The sequence below is a fragment of the Pleurodeles waltl genome, chromosome 1_2 (assembly GCF_031143425.1).
Source record: "Pleurodeles waltl isolate 20211129_DDA chromosome 1_2, aPleWal1.hap1.20221129, whole genome shotgun sequence".
Lineage (NCBI taxonomy): Eukaryota > Metazoa > Chordata > Amphibia > Caudata > Salamandridae > Pleurodeles > Pleurodeles waltl.
This window is the reverse complement of record NC_090437.1, coordinates 1325515472-1325540229: the sequence shown is the minus strand read 5'-3', so window position 1 is coordinate 1325540229 and position 24758 is coordinate 1325515472.

The window sequence follows — 24758 nt, the reverse complement described above, 5'->3', positions numbered from 1 at the left end:
CAGAGATGTGACTTGGAAATCAATAAATACTTTTAGAACTCACATTGACTGTCTCCTGGAAGTGTGTTAAGCCCAATGTTAAGGTGGGTACACCCCAGTGATATGTGTCAATCCTTCCTATAGGGTTAAGGATGTGGGGTTAGTGTTTTAGGCCCAATGTTAAGGGGGTAAGTGGTTACATCCCAATACAGTAGAGGGTAGGTGAAATCCTGGTCCTGTTTGAGCATAGGGTGATGGGAATACATGGTTGCACCCCAATGCAGTAGAGGGTAGGTGAAACCCTGGTTCTGTTTAAGTCAATGGAGATGGAGGTATGTGTTTACGCCCCAATGCAGTGGAGGGTAGGTGAGACCCTGGTTCTGTTTAGGTGTATGGTGATGGGGGTACGTGGTTACACCCCGATGCAGTAGAGGTGGAAGAAACTCTAATCCTGTTAAGTGTTGAATTGTGGAAGGCAACAGGCTGGTCCTGTTATAGTGTGCGAGATGTGGAGGGGAACTCTCTTTTGGCTGAGCGGCAGGATGCTGCTCCTTGTGGGGCTTTATCTGTAACCTACAACTAAGCTAATAAACCTACTTCTTTTATAACCTACGAGCATCCATCATTGACTACAACAGTTATATTATGCAGTCGTGCTTTTGTGACAAATATGGTTACTATACTTTTGATAGATATGAAAATTTACAGTGTTGCCTTACGTAATATTGCATATTCCTGTTTTCATCTGTTTTTCCCTTCCCTTACTCTTCCTCCCTTTCTCCTACTCTTTTCGTTATCACTTGTTATCCATTGGCTTAGAAGCACAAGCTTAGAATGCTGGGGTGTGGGTAGTTTGGGGAAGTGATGGTTAAGGTGCATTATGATGGTGGATATGGAGATAAGTAGTCCAATAAATGTGTTCCTTCTATAATTCATTTTTGGCCTTCATTCTTAATATTACCTGAATACAACACTTATTGTGGCGACGAAGGACCAGGATGATTAATGAGCGGAGTTATTTATATTCAAGCTATTGTTGGCAGCTGCACCATGGCTTCATTGACTCTGTTTGCCATGCTGGATCAGGTGAGTGTAGTAAGTGACATGCACGCTGGCTAAAACACTGATTTCCATGTAATTACGGGCGTGTGCTGTGGTGATTTCCTGATCCATGCTGGTGGGTAGATTTAAAGAAAAAAAAAGTGTTTACAACACTGAAGTCACGTCTTAAAGATGAATTGATATTCTCCCCAGGTTAAACTGATTGCTCGGCTTTTCAAGCCTCAACTTGGATGATTGGCAGCCATTTTAAGTAGTAGTGTTTTCAATGGTTTTCATGCGTTCCAATTGAATTGACTGCCATTTTAAGCATTGTTTTAGCTTCTGCAATTGTTAAAGTAAATGAGTGGAGTTCACCATGTACTTTGCCTGTGGAAATAATATATATTCTCCACATATAAATTGTGAAGAGTTTTTTTTTTGCTTCCCTAGAAAGCCAGTTATACTGGTTATAATTTGTGGGCACTTTCTAAGTAGGCAGCCTGCAATGAGATCCTCCTTTGAATTTTTACAAATAAAAGTGAACCCCCCTATTCCTTGAAAAGATGGAAGGCATTATTTAATGGCTGTTCATGGCTTTAGGATGCCAACGGAAACAAAAAAAAGTCTTCTTTTACATTCTTTATGATCTGAGGGACAGAAGATTTTCAGATCATTACTTAAAGTTGAAAATGAAAATAAAGATGAGAGAATTAATGTATATGAAGAAACAATATTGAGATTAGACGCACAATTTAAACCTACCATTAGTACGACTTTTGAAAGGTATCACTTCTACAACAGGAGACAGAAAGAAGGAGAATCCATTGATGAGTTTCTGATAACTTGGAGATGTTTATTCAATACACATAGGGGGTCATTTTGACCTTGGCGGACGGCGGAGGCCGTCCGCCAAGGTACCGCCGCTGAATGACCGCACCGCGGTCAAAAGACCGCGGCGGCCCTTCAGACATTTCCTCTGGGCCGGCGGGCGCTCTCCAAAAGAGCGCCCGCCGGCCCAGAGGAAATGCCCCTGCAACGAGGACGCCGGCTCAGAATTGAGCCGGCGTAGTTGCAGGGGTGCGACGGGTGCAGTTGCACCCGTCGCGTATTTCAGTGTCTGCTTAGCAGACACTGAAATACTTTGCGGGGCCCTCTTACGGGGGCCCCTGCAGTGCCCATGCCATGGGCATGGGCACTGCAGGGGCCCCCAGGGGCCCCGCGGCACCCCCTACCGCCATCCTGTTCCTGGCGGGAGACCCGCCAGGAACAGGATGCGGTAGGGGGTGTCAGAATCCCCATGGCTGCGGAGCGAGCTCCGCAGCCATGGAGGATTCACAAGGGCAGTGGCAAACCGGCGGGAGACCGCCGGTTTACCCTTTCTGGCCGCGGCGAGCACCGCCAGCCTGTTGGCGGTGCTCCCGTGGTCGGTGACCCTGGCGGTCACCGGCCGCCAGGGTCAGAATGACCCCCATAATTTTGGAAAAATTAGATCATAAGGGACCAACTCATGGTGAATACAAATAATAAACATATACATGAACATTCGTGGATAATGGGGGATCCCACTATGGAAGAATGTGTGGCTTCTGCCAAAGCAATAGAGCAATCCATGAACTGTGTCAAAGAAGTTAATGAAACACAGCAGAATAAAAAAAGAAAGCAAGGTTTGGGTTGTGGTAGAAAAACATGGAAAAAATTAAAATTATAAAAGTGTACGTAAAGACAACAAATCATACAGTTTTAGGTATGGAGATCTGTTAGAAATGGGTTTTTTGGTTGGCAGTCAGGTTACCCCCTGTCCAAGCAAAAGCCCTCACTCTAGTCAGGGTAAGTCACACACAATCCAAGATTATCCTGTGCCCACCCTCTGGTAGCTTGGCACGAGCAGTCAGGCTTAACTTAGAAGGCAATGTGTAAAGTATTTGTGCAATAAATCATACAATACCACCATATAGCACCACAAAAATACACCACACAGTGTTTAGAAAAATATATAATATTTATCAGGATAATTGTAGGTCAAAAAGAATAAAGTTGCAATGTGAAATTGTAGAGATATCACTGAAAAGTGATATAAAGTGTCTTAAGTCTTTAAAATGTAAACGAAGTCTCTTTCAAGCACAAGTACCTGGTTTGGAGTGGAAAATCTCCTCAGAGGGCCACAAAAGAAGAGAAGCGTGGAAAAAAGGGTGTGTGTGTCGATTTCTCCCCAGCACACACGGACTTGCGTCTTTATTTTTCACGCGGGGAGGTTGTGCGTTGTTTTCCGGCGCGCGGACAGTCTCTTTCTGTGGATCGTGGTGATTACCAAATGTCCCAGGTCTGTGCGTGGATTTTCCTGCTTGTTTTCTGGCTGCACGTCGTTCTGCGGGGCTGTGCGACAAAGTTTCGATCTCACGGCAGGCGTCGCGTCGATTTCTCGTCTAGAGGTCGGGCGGTGTTGTCCTTGCGAGGCCGTGAGTCAAAGTTTCGATCTCACGGCAGGCGTCGCGTCGATTTCTCCTTGGAAGTCAGGTGGCGTTGTCCTTGCGAGGCCGTGCATCAAAGTTTCGGTCGTCCCGAAGGCGTCGCGTCGATCAGCGTCGGTGTGCGGCGTTTTTCTCGCCGCGGAACAAGCTGTGCATCTAAATTTTTGGCGCACGGAGTGTCCAAGTGAAAAAGAGAAGTCTTTTTGGTCCTGAGCTCTATCCAAGCCCTTGGAGAGCACTTTCACAGCCAGACAAGAGTTCAGCAAGGCAGCAGTCCAACAGCAAGGCAGCAGTCCTTTGTAGAAAGCAGACAGGCAGTTCTTCTTGGCAGGATGTAGTTTCTGGTTCAGGTTTCTTCTCCAGCAAGTGTCTGATGAGGTAGGGCAGAGGCCCTGTTTTATACCCAAATGTGCCTTTGAAGTGGGGGAGACTTCAAAGAGTGGCTAAGAAGTGCACCAGGTCCCCTTTCAGTCCAATCCTGTCTGCCAGGGTCCCAGTAGGGGGTGTGGCAGTCCTTTGTGTGAGAGCAGGCCCTCCACCCTCCCAGCCCAGGAAGACCCATTCAAAATGCAGATGTATGCAAGTGAGGCTGAGTACCCTGTGTTTGGGGTGTGTCTGAGTGAATGCACAAGGAGCTGTCAACTAAGCCCAGCCAGACGTGGATTGTAAGGCACAGAAAGATTTAAGTGCAAAGAAATGCTCACTTTCCAAAAGTGGCATTTCTAGAATAGTAATATTAAATCCAACTTCACCAGTCAGCAGGATTTTATATTACCATTCTGGCCATACTAAATATGACCTTCCTACTCCTTTCAGATCAGCAGCTACCACTTCAATACTGTATGAGGGCAGCCCCAATGTTAGCCTATGAAGGGAGTAGGCCTCACAGTAGTGCAAAAACGAATTTAGGAGTTTTACACTACCAGGACATGTAAACTACACAGGTACATGTTCTGCCTTTCACCCACACAGCACCCTGCTATAGGGGTTACCCAGGGCGCACATTAGAGGTGACTTATATGTGGAGAAAGGGGAGGTTTAGGCTTGGCAAGTACTTTTAAATGCCAAGGTGAGGTGGCAGTGAAACTGCACACACAGGCCCTGCAATGGCAGGTCTGAGACAAGGAAAAGGGGCTACTTAAGTGGGTGGCACAACCAGTGCTGCAGGCCCACTAGTAGCATTTAATCTACCGGCCCTATGCACATAAAGTGCACATTACTAGGGACTTATAAGTAAATTAATAGTCCAATCAGGTATGATTCAAGGTTACCATGTTTTAGGGGAGAGAGCATATGCACTTTAGCACTGGTTCGCAGTGGTAAAGTGCGCAGAGTCTAAAAGCCAGCAAAAAACAGTGTCCAAAAAGTGGAGGGAGGTAGGCAAAAAGTTAGGGGTGACTACCCTAAGGCTGTCAGGTCTAACAAGATCCAAGTCAGTTTGCATCCTTTAGGAACTGTCCAGAACGTAATAAAGAGTGTAACATTTTTCAAAAATGTGTGCAAGTATCTGGAGGCACAGGCTTTAGGGAAAATGACATCGGAGATGAAATAGTGATGGAGAATAATGTAGTTTTCATGATTCGGACAGCCAATACAAAAAATTATGATGAACCTATTAATCCTCCAATGTGCAATTTACAGGAGTTGGATACAGAGTTCAAAACCCAATTAGATTATTTAGGACACACTCGGCCAAAGGGGTGGTACATAAAGAAGACCTCGTGGATGCTATAAAACAAGCAGAATTTTGCTTTGGTGATGGAGCCATTGAGAAAACTGTCACGCAAAGACTGTATGTTTGTATGGTGTATGGACCACCAGAATGCATTTGACAAAATAAAGTCACAAGCTATTAATGCACCTGCACTACAGCTATTCGCAGAATGAAAAGAGTGTGTAATATCTGTGGATGTGAGTACTGTAGGATTGGGTGAGTTATTGTCAAAAAAGTCAGGAGGTTCTTACTGGATTGTGGCATATGCCTCTAAGACTTTGAATTACTCAGAACGTAAATATTCTGTAAATGAACAAGAATTGTTGGCTTGTGTGCGGGCCACTAATCATTTATGCACTTTATTTGGGGAAATCGCTTTACCATTCTGACTGACCATAAACCACTCTATTTTATCACTTGGTGAGGGCAGGAATTCAACAGCCTGGATTGCAAGATTGTGTTCTAAGCTGCAGAAGTATAGTTCTGAGATTAATGTTAATACTGGTGTCCTGGAATGGATGCTGAGGCTGACCGTTTGGTAAGACAATGTGATGTGTGGAAGGTGGCAGATAAAAATTGTAATAGTCAAGTACAATTGCAAATAACACAATGACCAGAAGGTGTTTGGCAAAAAGTAGGTTTGGATATCATAGGATCTATTGAGATCATGTTTGGAATGTTAAATTTGCCATAGTATTAATAGACTACTATTCCAAGACGCCCGTAGTCAAATTTGTAGACAACGTGAACACTTGTACTATGATTGAATTTCTCATAGAAGTGTTTAATAGAGAAGGCTTTCCAGAGACACTAGTCACAGACAATGGAATGCAATTTACTTCCAAAGAAATGGTAGATTTTTTTGAAACTTACAAGATAAAGCATATTCCACAGCCTTGTATGATCCAATAAAACGGCTTAGTGGAGACATCCAATCGTTACTTGAAAGAAAGTATACACTTAGCTGTGGCTGAAAGTATTCCTTTCACAGTGTCCATTTGCAAAAGGTTTTGGACATATAGAATCACACCACACAATATTACAGGTGTATCACCTTTTTTGTTGATAAAAGGGAGTCAACTCATGTCTTTGATCTGTCCATGGTGGTTCAAGATCAAATTTTCTAGTGGCGATCCCATAATTGAGCAAGTTTTGAATGATGTCAAAAAAAGGATCAGAGGCAAACAGGACAAGTCGAAAACAATATGACACAGCACGCAAAAGTCACTCCATTTAACATAGCCATAGGTGATAATGTGAGAATAAGATGGGGGAGGAGGATGATCCTGGGTGTTAGCAAATTTTCCAAACCCATTAAACTAATCAAGAACAACAAAGGTAGTGTAATCACCCAAGATGGCAAATGTTGGAGTTGCATTGATAATTTCTTATTTGAGTGGGATGCCGTCTCTTGAGTAGTTCCATTGGTAAATAATGATGACCTTTAAAAGTGAGGCTGAATAACCATCTGAATAAAGGTTGACAATGGTGCCATCTTATTTTGAGTTACTAGAATTGTGTTAGAGGGCTAAGAATTCAGTCAATAGGTTGATCGAAACAAACTGAGCCCCAGCCTCCCACTCCTTCTGAGCTAATGAATGTAACTCTTTGCCTCAATCATCCTATAGCAAATAGGAAAAGTAAAAAGTGACACGGTGATGCTCAAATCCCTACTCCGATCTATTTGACCCTGCAGATCTGAAGATGAACCTGGACTTGTAGAAAGAGTCTTTCTATCCCCCACTGAAGACTTTGGAGCATATTTACAAGTCGCTTGCGCCTCCTTGTGCCCCATTAGCCTAATTCTTTTGCACTAATAAGACATTTTTGACGCGCATATTTATAAAGTGCATTGCATTGCACCACTTTGTAAACCCTTGCGCCACATTATGCCTGTGCAAAGCATACTGTATGCAAGGGGGGCGTTCACCAATTAAAGGGCCCAGAAAAATGGCGCTGTGAAATCTACAAAATTTACTGTGCCATTTTTAGCGTCATTTCTAATGCCTACCTTAGGCAGGAGTTAAAGTGACACTCCCATTGTATTCAATGAGCCTCCCTTGACTTTGCTGGATTATTGCCATCATTTTTGGCGCTAATCCACCAAGGCGCCACAATAGGGTCAACTTTTTTTTTTGCAAATACGGCGCACACATAGGGGGTCATTCTGACCCTGGCGGTCGGTGATAAAGCGGCGGCCAACCCGCCAACAGGCTGGCGGTCCAAAAAATGGAATTCTGACCCTGGCGGGAACCGCCAACAGAACCCGCCACTTTAACACTCCGCCCGCCACGGCGGGACACACAAACAGCGCGGCGGTCACCGCCAACAGGCAGGCGGCAGACAATGTACCGCCCACCCTATCACAACTCACCAACCCGCCACCTTTTCCGGGGCGGGAGCACCGCCGATAAAAACACGGCGGAAACAGACTACGAACAGGAAAACGCTCACCTCTATACACTCCACGAGGACGGAGGCCAGCATGGAGCCCGAATTGAACATCCTACCTGCTCTCGTCTACCTGCTCATCTACCACGAGTACGAACTCCGGCACAGACGACAACGGTGAGTACCGCACCTACGACACAGGGGAGGGGGGGAGGAGGAAGGGTTACGGGCACACACATACGCATTACACCCACCCCCCAACTATCTACACACCAATGCAGAGCACCAAGTCAAAGTGACCCCACCCAAACCCCCCGGAATAACGAAAAGATATAATTAAAGTGAGAAACTAAATTTATGTATAAAATAGGTTCATTGAAGTCATGGTAAAATAGGAAAATGAATCAAAAAAATCCAAGTGTAGTCCAGCCCAGTCACTGAAATTTCAACTGTCCGTGGGCCAAAGTGTATCAACACATGGGCAAAGCCCACACAGGAGACCTGAGTCCGTTGGAGAGAACACTGCAGGGGCATCAGATGATAAAACTACAGGCACCTCAGGGGGAAGGGAAGGGGGGGCACCACAGCCACATGAGTCCACGACGCCAGATCCAAGAAGGGGCCACCATGCCCACTGTTCAATCCTGGGGAGTGCAAAGCCTCAGTCTCTCAAGTCTCTACAGTGGGTGGCTTGCCCACTGTCATATCCTGGGGAGTGCAAAGCCACAGTCTCTCAAGTCTCTACAGTGGGTGGCTTGCCCACTGTCATATCCTGGGGAGTGCAAAGCCACAGTCCATCAAGTGGATAACAGTCTCCACAGGCAATGGAGGAGGCAGGGTGGCCCGAGTGCAGCATGAACAGTAGCACAACACAGAACCGGCACTGTCATTGGGCCAGCGGTGCTTGAGACGGCGGGGCCCAGCGGAGCGGTGCTTGAGACGGCGGGGCCCAGCGGAGCGGTGCTTGAGATGAAGGGCCCAGCGGAGCGGTGCTTGAGACGGCGGGGCCCAGCGGAGCGGTGCTTGAGATGAAGGGCCCAGCGGAGCAGTGCTTGAGACGGCGGGGCCCAGCAGAATGGTGCTTGAGATGAAGGGCCCAGCGGAGCGGTGCTTGAGACGGCAGGGCCCGGCGGGGCCCAGTGGAGCGGTGCTTGAGATGAAGGGCCCAGCGGAGCGGTGCTTGAGACGGCGGGGCCCAGCGGAGCGGTGCTTGAGATGAAGGGCCCAGCGGAGCGGTGCTTGAGACGGCGGGGCCCAGCTGTGCGGTGCTTGACAGGAAGGGCCCAGCGGAGCGGTGCTTGAGACGGCGGGGCCCAGCGGAGCGGTGCTTGAGATGAAGGGCCCAGCGGAGCGGTGCTTGAGACGGCGGGGCCCAGCGGAGCAGTGCTTGAGATGAAGGGCCCAGCGGAGCGGTGCTTGAGATGGCAGGGCCCAGCGGAGCGGTGCTTGAGACGGCAGGGCCCAGAGGAGCGGTGCTTGAGATGAAGGGCCCAGCGGAGTGGCGCTTGAGACAGCGGGGCCCAGCGGAGCGGTGCTTGACAGGAAGGGCCCAGCGGAGCGGTGCTTGAGACGGTGGGGCCCAGCGGAGCGGTGCTTGAGATGAAGGGTGCAGCGGAGCGGTGCTTGAGACGGTGGGGCCCAGCGGAGCGGTGCTTGAGACGGCGGGGCCCAGCGGAGCGGTGCTTGAGATGAAGGGCGCAGCGGAGCGGTGCTTGAGACGGCAGGGCCCAGCGGAGCGGTGCTTGAGACAGCGGGGCCCAGCGGAGCGGTGCTTGAGATGAAGGGCCCAGCGGAGCGGTGCTTGAGACGGCGGGGCCCAGCGGAGCGGTGCTTGAGATGAAGGGCCCAGCGGAGCGGTGCTTCAGATGAAGGGCCCCTGTTCAACGGTGCTCCTCCCGGCGGTGCCCTGTTCCGCGGTGCTCCTCCCGGCGGGGCCCTGTTCAGCTGTGCCTTTCTGGACGGTGGAGCCCTGTTCAGCGGTGCCTTTCTGGACGGCGGGCCCCTGTTCAGCTGTGCCTTTCTGCACGGCGGGGCCCTGTTCAGCGGTGCCTTTCTGCACGGCGGGGCCCTGTTCAGCAGTGCCTTTCTGGACGGCGGGGCCCTGTTCAGCGGTGCCTTTCTGCACGCCGGGGCCCTGTTCAGCGGTGCTTGTTCTGTAAGTCAAGGGAGTCAGACCTGGCCACGACTCCCTGCTCAGTCGCCCTCCGACCGTGCAGTTGCTGGACCCTTCGGTGACGGTGTCCTGGGCCCTTGGGTGTCCTCCCTCACACCCGGGATGGGGCTTGTGGGGCCCTCCTGGTCCGCGCTCCTGCTGGCTGACTTCTCCGTCCTGCTGCCCTTGCCCTCCTTCGATGTGGCTCTCTGGGCCTTGCCTCCCCTGGATGTTGTGGCAGGTAAAGTGGCAGAACTTTGGTCCTTGGTGGCAGCCGTGTCAGTCGTCCCGCGGTGGCCCCTTACTTTACGGGTCCTCTTTCCAGGGGGGGGGCTGGCTGTCCCCTTGCTGCTGACCGATGTATCACTGCTGGCAAAGGGGGGACTCCAAAATCCATGCACTACGGTGACCCTTGAAGCCGGGCTGGTGGTGGCTGAGGCGCTCTTGGGACTCTTAGCAGATGGAGGGGGGGGTCAGGTGAGGGAAAGAGGTCAAGAGTGGAGAGGTAAAGTTTTTTAGGACCACGGTAAAGGGTAGGTGTAGTGGTTATGGGAGTGGAGGAAGAGGAGGTGGTTGTAGGAGAGTCAGATGTGCTGTCCTTGGGTGAAGGTGCATGGGCTGGAGGCTGTCGTGAGGTGGTTGGCTGTTGGGTGGGTGGCTGCCTGCGTTTGTGTGTCTTGGAAGAGGGGGTGACAGACACAGTGGGAGAGGACACAGGGGACGTGTAAATGGCAGTGGGGGTGGTGACTGCACGTGTGCGGACTGTACTGGAGGGTGTGCTGGTGATGGAAGTACTGGCGGTTGGTGGTGTGCATGCAGGTGTGAGTAGAGATGTCACAGGGAGGGAGGAGGGAGACGAGGAGGTGGGGGACACAGAGGTGGTAGTGGCTGTTGGCATGTCTGCATCTGGGTGTTGCTTGGGTGAATGTTTGTGTGATCTGTGGTGCTTATGTCTGGATGAGCTGCCCTTGGGTGTTGAGGTGTGTGCAGGCTGGTCTGATAGTGTGGGTGGGATAGGCAGAGGAACAGGAGACAGAGACAGGCTGGAGGCAGTTAGAAGAGGGAGGCTGGAAACAGGGACAATGGCTGCCGTCAGTGCTGAGGCCAGAGCATTGAACGATCGTTGATGGGCAGCCTGACCCGAATGAATGCCCTCCAGGTATGCATTGCTACGATGCACCTCCCTCTCTACCCCCTGGATGGCATTCAAAAGGGTAGACTGCCCAACAATGATGGTCTGTAGGAGGTCAATGACCTCCTCACTGAGGGCAGCAGGGGTAACAGGGGCAGGGCCTGAGGTGCCTGGGGCGAAGGAGACGCCCGCCTTCTTGGGCGAGCGGGCACGGAGCGAAGGCTGAGGGGCTGCTGGGAGGGCGGAGCTGGTGCGCTGAGTGGCTGCTGTACCTGTAGAGGCGGGGGGCACGGATGTTGCCGCCACCGCTAGGGAGCTCCCATCCGAGGACGTGTCGGTGTCGCTGGTGTCACCACGGCTCCCCGTTGTGAAGCTCCCCTCGCCCTCCGTATCACCAGTGGCCTCGGTGTCTGTGCCATGTCCCACCGGGGCCTTGTGAGTTGCAGCTCCTTCGTGCTCCGGTGCCAATTCTCCTCCGCCTGATGATGCTAATGCACACATGCACAAGAAGATAAAGAAAAAGGGTGGGGGGAGACATAAAAACAGGTTGAGTGCATGCATTGTCAATACCGTTGGCGGAGAGGACAGACACAGGAGCCTCATGCACTAAGCCGCGCAATCGGGGTACACTACTCAGTACTTGTGACTAGGCCAACAGGTCTAGGGACAACAAACGCGCACATGGGTGATGCAGGACCATGGATAGCTGTACTTGTCACCCTACAGAGGTGGGGGGTGGGGGCACAGGGACATGGCTAAAGGAGAGGACTACACTACAGAAAGCGCCCTGGCCTAATGTCACCCACAGCCCTCTTCCCCCACCCAGGCACCTCCACTGCGCGTAAAGATAGCTGAATGTGCTGGTACTCACCCCCTTGTGTCTGCTGTGATGTCCTCACGCGCCCATCCAAATCGGGGTAGGCCACCGCCAGGATCCGGGACATCAGGGGGGTCAGGGTACGACTGGCACCCCTCCTAGGTTGGGAGGCCATCCCCAGCAGTGACTCGGCGGTCTTCCTGGTCCCGCGGCGGATGTCCTCCCACCTCTTGCGGCAGTGGGTGCCCCGTCTGTTGTGGACCCCCAGGTTCCGGACTTCCTTGGTGATGGCACGCCAAATGTCGACTTTCTGATGGGCGCTGACCTATTTGACATGTACAGGGTGGAAATTGAAATATCATCAATTTTCCGCATGATAGATGCGATTGGCCCCCCCTCCCCAACCTTGCCATGTGGCACATGCTCTCATCTGTCGTGCCTTGCACTCGTCATTGTCTCCCCACCCCACCATCTTACATCCACCATACACAACCCAGGCATAGCCCATTCAAGGTGCACACAGTGTACTTACCTGTTGGTCTGGAGGACCGTAGAGTCGCGCATACTGGGGCAGGACCCCATCCACAAGTTTCTCCAACTCTTCTGTAGTGAAGGCAGGGGCCCTTTCCCCAGTCGCAGCAGCCATTGTATCTCCCAGACCAAGGTCACAGCAGCACTTGCAGTATAGGTCCTCTCCTGTGGATGATCAGGTCTCGAGTGATTAACCAGATAGAAAATGGCGGTCACGCCCGCGGCGGTGCGTACCGCTGCGGTGCGTTCCGCGACCGCCGGCGCACCTAGTCATTGGCTCGTGAAACCCATAGGGTTCGATGTTAACCAATGCGGCTTGGCGCCGCGGTCTTCGACCGCCTACCGCCACGGTGTGTCACGCCAGCGCATTGACCTCACATCCCACTGTCACACTTCTCAGGTCAGGCAGCCGCCATTTCAAGGGCCCACATGGCTTAATTTCTACTGCGTCACACAGGCCTAGGCCTTGCATTGCCACTCATACAAGCCATTCAATGCATTGAGAATCGTGTACTGTGCAAGCTGTAGTTACGTACCTGTGGGTTGCTTGACTCTGTACTCCATGTTGTCCTTCCTAGGCACCGTCCGCTGGGACTTGCGAGGAGAAGGATGAATCCTCCCGTGTACCGACCGCTGGTGGACCTGTCGACAATGGAGGAACGTCATATAATACTTCGATACCGACTTGACCGAGCCACTATACATGAACTGTGTGCCCAGCTGGAGCCAGCACTGATGTCCCCCATCCGCCAACCCATAGGAATTCCCCCTCTGGTGCAGGTTCTGTCAGTCCTCCATTTTTTGGCAAGTGGGTCTTTTCAGACAACAGTGGCCATGTCATCAGGGATGTCTCAGCCTATGTTTTCTAAGATTTTGGCCAGAGTGTTGTCTGCCCTGACGAAATACATGCGGAGCTACATTATTTTCCCTGAGGAGGGGGATTTGGCCACTGTGAAGGGTGACTTCTATGCCCTTGGACATATCCCCAACATCATTGGTGCCATTGATGGGACCCATGTGGCCTTAGTACCCCCAAAAGACGATGAGCAGGTGTACAGAAACAGGAAAAGTTACCATTCGATGAATGTCCAGGTGGTCTGTTTGGCTGACCAGTACATCTCCCATGTAAATGCCAAGTTCCCTGGGTCAGTGCATGATGCGTATGTTATGCGAAATAGCAGCATCCCTTATGTGATGTAACAGCTACAGAGACACCGTGTGTGGCTAATAGGTGACTCTGGTTACCCCAACCTGCCGTGGCTACTGACCCCAGTGAGGAATCCCCGGACCAGGGCAGAGGAACGGTACAATGAGGCCCATGGGCGATCTAGGAGGATCATAGAAAGGACCTTCGGCCTCCTGAAGGCCAGGTTTAGGTGCCTGCATATGACAGGGGGATCCCTAATGTACTCACCCAAGAAGGTGTGCCAGATCATCGTGGCCTGCTGTATGCTTCACAATCTTGCATTGCGACGCCAGGTGCCTTTTCTGCAGGAGGATGGTCCAGATGGTGGTGTTGTAGCAGCTGTGGAGCCTGTGGAGAGTGAAGAGGAGGAAGACGACGGGGACGACACGGACAACAGGGACACAGTCATACAACAGTATTTTCAGTAGCACCCAGGTAAGAATCCCCCACGCCATTTTACATTTACTTCTGGCCTCCTGCATCTCTACTTTCTGTGTTTCCCCCCAGTTCCTTTCAACTGAATTGTGACTTTCCCTTGCCTTTTCAGAGCTGTATGACCCACTGCGTGACTTCTGGTTTGTTCGCCCATGGAGTAAAGCACATTGACATTGGTATGTTGTCATCACAATGTAACTGAAAATTTTTTAACCGTTATGTGTAATACATTTGTTAAGAATACAAGCAGACTCCTGAGTGTTTTAAGTGCAATTAGTGATTTATTTAAAGTGCTACATATAGGTCCATGATAGTAAAACGGTGATGGGTGGGGGTGGAGTGATGTCCATGGCAGAGTCCAGTTCTCGGTCGCACAGGTGCATTGTCCATATGCCTGTGGAAGGATGGAGCAGGGGCAGTTCAAGGTTGGACAGGGTGACAATGTGGGACAGTGGAATGACATCCGGGGGTATCTTCTGCTGGCGGGGGTCTTGGCATCCTACTCTGTCTTCCTTTGTGATCTCAGGTTCCTCTTGCGGGGTGGTTGATCTTCAGCAGGAGGTGGGGTTCTGGTGGCCCGTCGTTGTGTGGGGGCCTCCTGTCCACTAGCGCCGGCGGAGGTGGTAGGCTGTTCCTGGTCCGGGCTGGTGACAGGGGCCCTTTGGGGTGCCACATGGTCCCGCAATGTGGTGACTATTAGGTTCAGGGCCAGGACGATGTTCCTGAGCTCCTCTCTGTACCCCATGTACCGTTCCTCCTGCTGTGCCTGGATCTCCTGGAACCTGGCCAGTACCGTCGCCATCGTCTCCTGGGAGCGGTGGTATGCTCCCATGACGGTGGTGAGGGCCTCTTGGAGAGTCGGTTCCCTGGGCCTGTCCTCCCCCCCCTGTCGCACTGCAGCCCTCCCAGTTGCCCTGTTTCCCCGGGCCTCTGTCCCCTGGACGGTGTGCCCACTACCACTGCCCCCAGGTCCCTGTTGTTGTTGGGGTGTTGGGTCAGCCTGGGTGCCCTGTAGTGGCGGACACACCGCTGATTGACCTGTCCTGGAGACAGAGGCATGGGCCCGCTGGGTGGGAGCTGTGCTGATATTCCCAGAGGGGGTTAGGTCTGCTGTGGCCTGTGTCTGTGTGTGGGGAACCGACTGTCCAGAGGTCCCCGATGGTCCGGGCTGGTCATCAGGTTCTAGGTCGACAGAGCTGCTGTCCTCACTGGGGGCCTGTTCTGGGGGTGGGATGGACATATCTGGACCCTCCTGCCGGTGTGTTGGCGTTCCGGCCCTGCAGGGGTGAAAGAGTATGGTTATTGCTTCTGTGTGTTCCATGGCGTGCGATTTGTGGGTGCCCTTGTCCCCCAGTGCTGGCATTCCTTTGTGGCAGGAGTTGTGAGGGTGGTTTGTGGGGGGGATGGGTATGTGCAGTGGTCATGCATAGGTGATGGGTGTCCATGGTTTGTGTTGGCATTCAGGGTTTGGTTTTGGGTTGGGTGGGTTGTGCTGGTGAGACATTGGCAGGGAGGATGTGTGCTGGGGGGTTGGGGGTGAGGGTGGGGGTGTGGGTTGGCATGCTGGTGGTTGGGGGGGGAGTAGTTGAGACTAGACTTACCAGAGTCCATTCCTCCGCCTACTCCAGCGAGGCCCGCAGGATGCAGGATGTTAAAGACCTCTTGCTCCCATGCTGTGAATTCGGGAGGAGTGGGTGGTGGTCCGCCGCCAGTCTTCTGCACAGCGATGTTGTGTCTTGAGACCATCGACCGTACCTTCCCCCGTAGGTCGTTCCAGCACTTTCCGATGTCTTCCCGGTTTCTGGGATGCTGTCCCACAGCGTTGACCCTGTCGACGATCCTCTGCCATAGCTCCGCCTTCCTGGCTATTGTGGTGTGTTGCACCTGTGTGCCGAAGAGCTGGGGCTCTACCCTTATAATTTCCTCCACCATGACCCTGAGTTCTTGGTCCGAAAACCTGGGGTGTCTTTGGGGTGCCATGGGGTGGTGTGGATGAGGTGTGGGGTGGTGTTTGTGGTGATGTGAGTGGTGGTGTGTGGTGATGTGTGCATAGATGTGGTGTGGTTGATGATGTTGGGTTCCTGTGTGTGTTGGGGTTTTCGATTGCTGTGCTCTCTCTCTCTCTCTCTCTCTCTATCGCCTTCTCTCCGATTTCCAACTAGTGGGGGTTTGTGGGTGATGTGGGTGTGTGTTTTATAGTTGCTTGGATGTGTGGGGGTGGTGTTTGTATGTGTATCAGGTGTGTGTATTTCAAATTGTCCAATGTGGCTGTGTTTTGGAGCTGGGTGTGTATTTTGACCGCGGTGGTGTGTACCGCCAATGGAATACCGCGGTTGAATGACCGCCGCGTGGATTCATGGGTCGTAATGGCATGGGCGTGTTTGTGTTGGCGTGGCGGTGGAGGTTTGGTCATCTCCAGTTTATCGCTGCCCGCTGATGAGACGGCCTTCCGTGGATGTCGGGTTTTTGGCGGCTTGGCAGTTGTGGGTCAGAATGACCGTGGCGGTTTACCGCGGCCGCGGCGGTAGAATGGCGGTCTTCTGACCGGCGGTAAGAGCCTTTTACCGCCGAGGTCAGAATGACCCCCATAATAATGTCTTTAGGGGGTAACAATGGGGCGGAAGAAAAGTGGTGCATCATCTATGTGTTTTCAGTACATATAAAAGATATACCACCCCTTATTGAGAATAACAATAGTAGTTACGAAGAATTTATTCCCTTGAATAGGTGTTACTACTCAGTCCTCTTGGAATCAGAGTGTAGTTATTTTTCTTCTTGTTATTAATAAAGGAATTGATAGCTGGCAGAGTTTCCTTTAGCGCCCCCATCTACAGTCAGTAATAAATAATGACCGCATAAACCCTACGCCAGAGATACTGATTAAAGTTGCGAATGACATGGGTTGGCTTCTCGTTGTTTGATGGGTCATGCTATCCTGACCCAGGCAACACATATCAAAAGCTTTGCCCTTTAAAGAACCTGTTCAAACTCTTCTGAGGTGTTAACTCAGGCACAGTTTGCATAAGGAAGCCTACGTCACAGACTGATGTTTACTGTGTATTTTGTTTGGTTTCCATAGGAGAAAAGCGTGGACTAGATTATGAAAATCTGACAGGAAGTAGGACTAGAGAAACAAACCTGTGCACTGAAAATATTTGTCAAGGAATGTATTCCTGTGATGCAAAAATAGAGCTGTGTGTGATGGCTGTAACTGGCAGCAGGGGAGTTCTGCTATGATACTGTATGTGCAGTGTATCTGTGAAAAGTTTAGCACAGTGAAGCCAGTGCTTAGCCTCTCGGCAGTGTAGGGTCCAATAGAAAGTGAAAATGAACTGTTTGGTTGGCAATTGTTTTATAACTGATGTTATCTTTGATTGATTTGATGTTACCTCTTCAAATAAGTTCAATCTGAAGCTAATACAGTCATTTCTAAGTTCATTTATTGTTATTTTTACTCAATGGTGTCCCTGCTAACATCTTTTAAAAGGCGGGTAAAAGATGGAGTAACCCAGTACTCCAAGGAACCTGAGTATTTTAGAAAATGTATGAACTTCATTAGAGCTATGTAATGCATGTGCATTTGCGTGATTTCTAATGAACCAGTTCTATTGATAGAAACATATTTTATATGTCTTATCATCAGACATGCAATGCAGAGCTCCATGTCGGACACAGCGTTCTAGGCACTTGTCAATTCATGCATCAGTTTGGAAAACTGAACATCCGGCTTTCCTATCCAAACTTTGTTATCTCATATTAGTACCAGAAAGTCCAAAGGAAGCATGATTGACTTAATTAGGTGTTTTGCAATGACTTATTAAACGAGAGGTATATTTATTGGAAAGGGTGTGGACGCCCTTCAATGAAGACATCAAGAATAGTTCAAAATACTATAAAGTCCAGACGAGGAAATTGGAGTTTTCATTGTTAATGACTGTATGGGCAACAGGTTTCAGTGAGAAGTACAGAAGAGTGCTTGAAGTATATTTGTAAAATTGAAGAAATGTACATTTATACGGAAGTGCACTCCAGTGAAGCACAAATGACATTGCTGGACAGAGAAGATCTCACGAATTTGCTAAAAGACATGTGTAATAATAAGGTTATCATTACATTTTTTGCTGGAACCTTTTGGTGTCTTCAATCATGTTGGCAAGAAGTAGGTGAGCTCGCTCTCTACATTATCTTAAGGTGTCTCCTTGATAATATTAGTGTAATCAGAGACACCCAGCGCGGTATCAATGACTCACCAGGGGGTATTTGATTAATATTCTTACCACCTGACTGTTTTCAGTTCTAAGGAACACCATGTAGTTTGGAATCAGCAGAGTTTGGTTCTGGAGGTTAATGTCAAAAATATGTAGAGATCTTAAGTCAGTGGTGATATTTCAGAGGAACCTTTAAGCTTTCGTACATATGGTGAGTGCAGACCACACAACAGCAGAAGATGCTTGAAAGGTTTTAGTCGACAAAAGGTGGTTAATAAGGGAGTGATGATTATTTGAGCCAGGTGGAGAATGAAAGAATTTAATCGGTTTTGTGTCCATAATTTTTTAGCCTCAGGACAGAAAATAATCTGCTACTGAAAGGGCGTTGTTGGATTGTAGGAATGTTGAAAAGAATTAAGGAGTTTTGTACATTAGCAAGACGTTATTTTGCTCTCACCAAATTCTGGTCATTCTTGCTGCCTGGTATATTCTCATAGAAAACATCAAGCAGTCAATTAAAACAAACAGACTTCCATTTTTACTGTTCTATGTCAGACTGGATCACCCGAGCGGAACTCATGGAGTTTCACTCTTCGGAATTCTATGGAGTTACATAAAAACTCCACAACATTCCATGGAGTTCTGCTTACGGGCAGTATTTGGGCATGTTTCACTGCTTGTGGTGATTTTTAGCACCAGGAGCTTGTTCCACACTGTAAAATCAGCTTGAACAGCACCAAACAGTGCAACAGAAGGCTCTGCTTCTTTCTGCTGCTCGAGTAGATTTTCTACTCAAGCAACAGCATTCTCAACGCGAACAGTCATGACCTGCCACAACTGTCTGCGTTGAGATATCTTGTCGGGGAGACATTTTAGCACCTGAAAATCACACTAGGGGAAGGAAATTCTTGCTCACGCTAGCCAACGTAACATTGTCGAGCCACACATGAGAAAAAACTCTGCTACGTGGCGGTTGGAGCAGTGTTGCTGGAATTCTGTACTCCAAGTAGAGTTTGGAATGGGAAAAACTCTGCAAAGTCTGCCGGCGGAGTGGCATTTTTCGCCCACCCCTATTCAAAGCTGCATTTCTTCATTTTGCACTCCTCAGAGTTTTCCCTGATCTTATTGTAGCCCCAGTTATCCTTGCATACAGACAGCACTTGCAAACACGGGTTTAACATCAAATAATGAATCATTCCTTCAAAGGCACCCCCTAAATATCTATCTGACATCAGCTCTTAGATATGTGAAGTTTCAAATTTTAGAAGCTCTCTATCACCTGTGGAGCCTCCAAAGTGCAATCCTGCCCCTAGTCATCTTCAACAATTACATGGAAGGTCAATGAACATGTACTTCCCAACATCAACATTTACCAATGCACCACACACACCTACCTCCACATGAAGGTCTCTGCTGCCATGAACATCCAATGTCTCAAGCCAAGGCAGCACCGCATCCAGACCGTCCAATCATGAATCACACAATTTTGCCAGATACTCTAAAATATATTCACAGACCACAGCTCTTACCTGCACATAGGATTTCAGTTTATTTTGGACTGCCTGCATTCAATATGGAAAATTCTGATTACTGGGTCATCATACATCAAGTCTCCAGCTCATCGAGCTGTCTGTAAGAGAGAGTTCCACTCACAAAAATTAAGAATTCTAGTGATCATTCTTCTGGGAGAAGTACCTGGGGGTGAAGGCAGCACCAGTGTCCTACATTGTTTCCAGTGGTTAAAATATTGATTTTTACTTTTTAAATAATGCATATTTTAATGTGTTTTAGTTGATATATTAATTGTAGGTATTACTATTGTTTATATAAATATAAATATTATTAATTGTATTTAAAATATAGCTTTTAATTTTAAGTGATTTAGAATTTTTTTGTAATTTTAATATTAATTTTTAGTGCCATGGTGAATTGTTGGGTTTTTAGGGGAAATAGTGGGTAGTTAATTAGCTAATAAATAATTAATACTAACTATTTAATACATTTTATTCAATTATATGATTTCCATGATATGTCATTTGTAGGCTGTTAGGGTTGTAGGGGTATAGGTTGGGAAGTTAGTTTTGGAAAGTGGATTACCAGTAAGGGCTGGTATGTACCTACACTTAGCAATAGGGGCCAGATGTAGCAAAAGGTTTTTCCCATTCTGTGTCAATGGGAAAATGTGTTCGTACATATGGCCCCAGGTCACTAACCCCCACTAGGTCCAGTTGGGTCTCAATAAATTAAACCCAGCTCAACCCTTGGTAGCTTGGCAATGAGCAGTTAGGCTTAACTTAGGAGACAAGTGTGTAAATCATTTAAAAATCACAAAACAGTAAATAACTAAAACACAAAACACAATAAAAGCCAACACCAATATATACAAACAGATTTTGGCCCTCATTACAACCCTGGCAGTCCAAGACCGCCAGGGCTGTTCCAGAGGAAGCACCACCAACAGGCTGGCAGTGCTTCCCCACGGTCGCACTGCCGGGGCCGGCGGTTTCCCGCCTCAATGGCCCAGGCGGTTGTAATCCGCCAGGGCAGCGCTGCCCAGAGGATTATGAGTCCCCCTACCACCAGCCTTTTCCTGGGGGTTTGAACCGCCAGGAAAAGGATGGCGGTACGGGGAGTCGCAGTGCCCCCTGACAGGGCCTGTGCAGCTTTTCACTATCTGCTATGCAGACAGTGAAAAGCGCGACGGGTGCAACTGCACCAGTTGCACGGCCGCAACACCGCCGGCTCCATTAGGAGCCGGCTCCTGTGTTGTGGCCGAGATCCCCGCTGAGCCGGCGGGCTGAAACTAGGTTTCTGCCCGCCGGCCCAGCGGGGATCTCCAAATGGCCGCAGCGGGGGTGCGGCCGCATAGCTGCCCGCCAAGGTCGTAATGAGGGCCTATATTTTTTATCTTTAAAATGACACTAAAACTACAAAAATCCAATGAAGGGAACCGGAGATATTAATTTTTAAAGAATAAAAACTTTTACAGCATGGAAACTAAATGTGCCAATCTGGACCTCTGGTCGCATTCGACCGGGGCAAAGTCAAAATTTGGAGCCCTGCTCGGCTACAGTGAGCAGGAGGCCTCAGTCAAAGTTTTACCTTCGGACTTAGGCCCCCATATTTATATATCATTCAGCTCCTCATTGTATTTTGCAAGTTTGTGCCACTTTTGCGTCAAAAAATGACACAAATGCGGCGCTAGAAAAGTATAAATATGGGCCTTAGTCTTTTTCTTGAAGATTTTCTTCACCAGGACAAAGTCACAAATTGGATCCAACCTCTCTGGAGCACTCTTCAGATGGGCGTCGCAGGAGACCGTGATGAAGAATTCTACCTTCGGACTTAGAAGATTTTTCATGACGGAAATCCTCATCTGGGCTGAACTTGAAATTTCATCGATCTCCTTGGTGCCCTTCTTGGATACGCTGCGCCGAAAGCCTGTCAACTTTTTTGGAGCTTTTTCTCTCCGACGTCGGAAGACTCTCCACAGCAAGCTGATTTCGAGTCAATGTTCTCGGATTGCCTTTCCAGGAGTCCCTGGTGAAATCCCCGAAGTCTGGATCTCTGGAGCTTTTCAGGGGGGCAAACCTGCTAGTCAGGCCGGGTCGGTCCACTTAAGGACCTTTTTTTCCAAATGTTCTCCAAATTTCTCCATACTTCTGAATTTTCTTCCAGAAGGTCTTTGATGGTCCATAAGGAGTCCACAACTCACCCCAAGGTTTCAGAAGCTCTGAGTTGGCTCTTGAGTGTTAGGACTCCAACTCCCAGAATGCACCTGGTTCATACCTAAAAATGACCACTAGCCACTGGTCAGCTGGTCAGTTTCTTCAGGGCTTGATGGAGGGGACTCTAGTCAGCTATTTTCTACCTGAAGCAAACAGGGAGACCCTTTTTCAACCAGTTGAAGACCGGAAAAGTCCTTTTTGTGCAGCTGGTGCAGTCCTTTAGTGTGCAGTGTCCAGGTGCAGGTCATTGCCCAGCAGACTTTCTTCTTCTTATCCATGTTCATGGTAGGAATGTGAAGTGTGGGTGCAGCTCCGCCATATTCATCCTTGCTCCAGGAGTGGAAAGCAACGGGGCCTACTGACCAATCACGGGCACCGTCAGAGTCAAGGAAACACCAGGATAAGTGAAAAATGGGGGCAGGAAGTTTCTGCAATCAGCCCAGTTTTCCCACCGTTCGTTAATAATTAATGAACAATTCATTATTAAGTGCTCATTAAGTATTTTATTGATTTTAAATTATGTAAATCATGGAATTTGTTTTAGTTGTGGGCTATTAGGTTTGTAGGGCTGTAAGGTGGGAAGGTAATTAACTAATACATTAATTAAAAACGTATTACTATTTGTTAATTAATTATGCATTTAATTTTTATATTTTACTTATATTGCAGTTAGTTTAGTTGAAGGATGCTAGTTTTGTAGGGGTATGGGGTTGGAAGATGATTGAGTAATAATGAATTACCTATTATTTATTATTTGTAATTAATAATTGAATTGAATTTTAAATATGTAAATTGTGGAGTAATTATTTAATTTCATTTTATTTTAGCTGCAGTATGCTACGTTTGTAGGGGCTAAAGTGATAAATTAATGACTAATTAATTACTAATCATTTATTAATTATTAAAAAGTATTTAATATATTATATTATGTTGCAGCCACCCTCCCCCCAAAAAATAATGAATAATTAGGATGCGCCCTGGGGGATGGGGTCCCCGGGGCCAAGACTGGCCTGAGGAGGGAGGACACATGGGGGGTGATTCTAACCTTGGCGGACGGCGGAGGCCGTCCGCCAAGGTACCGCCGTGAAATGACCGCACCGCGGTCAAAAGACCGCGGCGGCCATTTAAACATTTCCTCTGGGCCGGCGGGCGCTCTCCGAAAGAGCGCCCGCCGGCCCAGAGGAAATGCCCCTGCAACGAGGACGCCGGCTCAGAATTGAGCCGGCGTAGTTGCAGGGGTGCGACGGGTGCAGTTGCACCCGTCGCGTATTTCAGTGTCTTCAAGGCAGACACTGAAATACTTTGCGGGGCCCTCTTACGGGGGCCCCTGCCGTGCCCATGCCATTGGCATGGGCATGGCAGGGGCCCCCAGGGGCCCCGCGGCACCCCCTACCGCCATCCTGTTCATAGCGGGTTTCCCGCCATGAACAGGATGGCGGTAGGGGCTGTCAGAATCCTCATGGCGGCGGAGCGCGCTCCGCCGCCATGAAGGATTCCCCCGAGCAGCGGTAAGTCGGCGGGAGCCCGCCGACTTGCCGCTTCTGACCGCGGCTGAACCGCCGCGGTCAGAATGCTCGTGGGAGCACCGCCAGCCTGTTGGCGCTGCTCCCGTGGTCGGTGGCCCTGGCGGCCACCGGCCGCCAGGGTCAGAATGACCCCCATGGTCTCCCTACCCCCTAAAAAATAATTAGGCTGCACCCTAGTCAATAGGTGGTCCCCAGGGCCAAGATTGGCCTCGGCGAGGGCTGTGCCGCCCCCTCCCAAAAAATATAATATTATAAGGCTGGGCCCCGGGGAATGGGCTCCCCAGGGCCGAGATCAGCCTGGGTGCTTGTGCCATGCGGGATTGGGTTGTTATAGGGGTTGTCCACATGGACTGGTTGTAATCCATGCCCTGTGGCTAACCCCTGGGCTGTGCGCAGAGCAGTGCAGGGGTGGGTGGCTATAGGGGTTGGCCACAGGCCCTACAACCAATCCCTGCTGCGCATCAATCAATCATTCAGGAATTTGTAAAGCGCACTGCTCACCTGTGAGGGTCTCAAGGCACTGAGGAGGGGAGGGGGAGAAAGGGGGGTGAGGTACTACTACTGCTCGAACAGCCAGGTCTTGAGAAGTTTCCTGAAGGTAAGGAGGTCTTTGGTCTGCCGCAGGTGGGTGGGAAGAGTGTTCCATACTTTGGCGGTGAGGTGCGAGAATGATCTACCGCCGGTTGTAGCTCTGCAGAAGCGTGGGGTGGTTGCGAGGGCGAGGTCGGCAGAGCGGAGATGCCGAGTCGGGTGTAGAAGGAGAGTCATCTGTTGAGGTATTCTGGTCCGGTGTTGTGCAGTGCTTTTGGAGCATGGGTGAGGACTTTGAAGGCGATTCTCTTATTGACTGGGAGTCAGTGCAGGTTTTTCAGGAGGTCTGTGATGCGGCAGTGGCTGTCCAGGATGAGGCGTGCAGAGGCGTTCTGGATGCGTTACAGCCTCTTCTGGAGTTTGCCCGTGGTTCCTGCGTAGAGGGCATTGTCATAGTCCAGCTTGCTGCTTACGAGGGCTTGGGTGACTGGGCTTCTAGTTTCTGTGGGTATCCATGCGGAGGGTGTTGAAGCAGGAGGAGGAGATGGCGTTGACTTGCTGGGTCATGGATAGCGAGGGGTCCAAGATGAATCCTAGGTTGCATGCGTGGTCGATGGGAGTCGGAGTGGTTCCAAAAGTGGCAGGCCACCAGGATTCATCCCATGCAGAGGGGGTGGAGCCCAAGATGAGGATTTCCATCTTGTCGGAATTGAGTTTGAGGCAGCTGCTCTTCATCCATTCGGCGATGGCCTTCATTCCTTCATTGAGGTAGGGCTTGGTGGAGTCCTTGGTGAGCGAGAGGATCAGCTGGGTGTCGTCGGCGTATGAGATGATGTTGAGGTTGTGGGATCAGGCAATGTTAGCGAGGAGGGCGATGTAGATGTTGAAGAGGGTCGAGCTGAGGGACGAACCCTAGGGT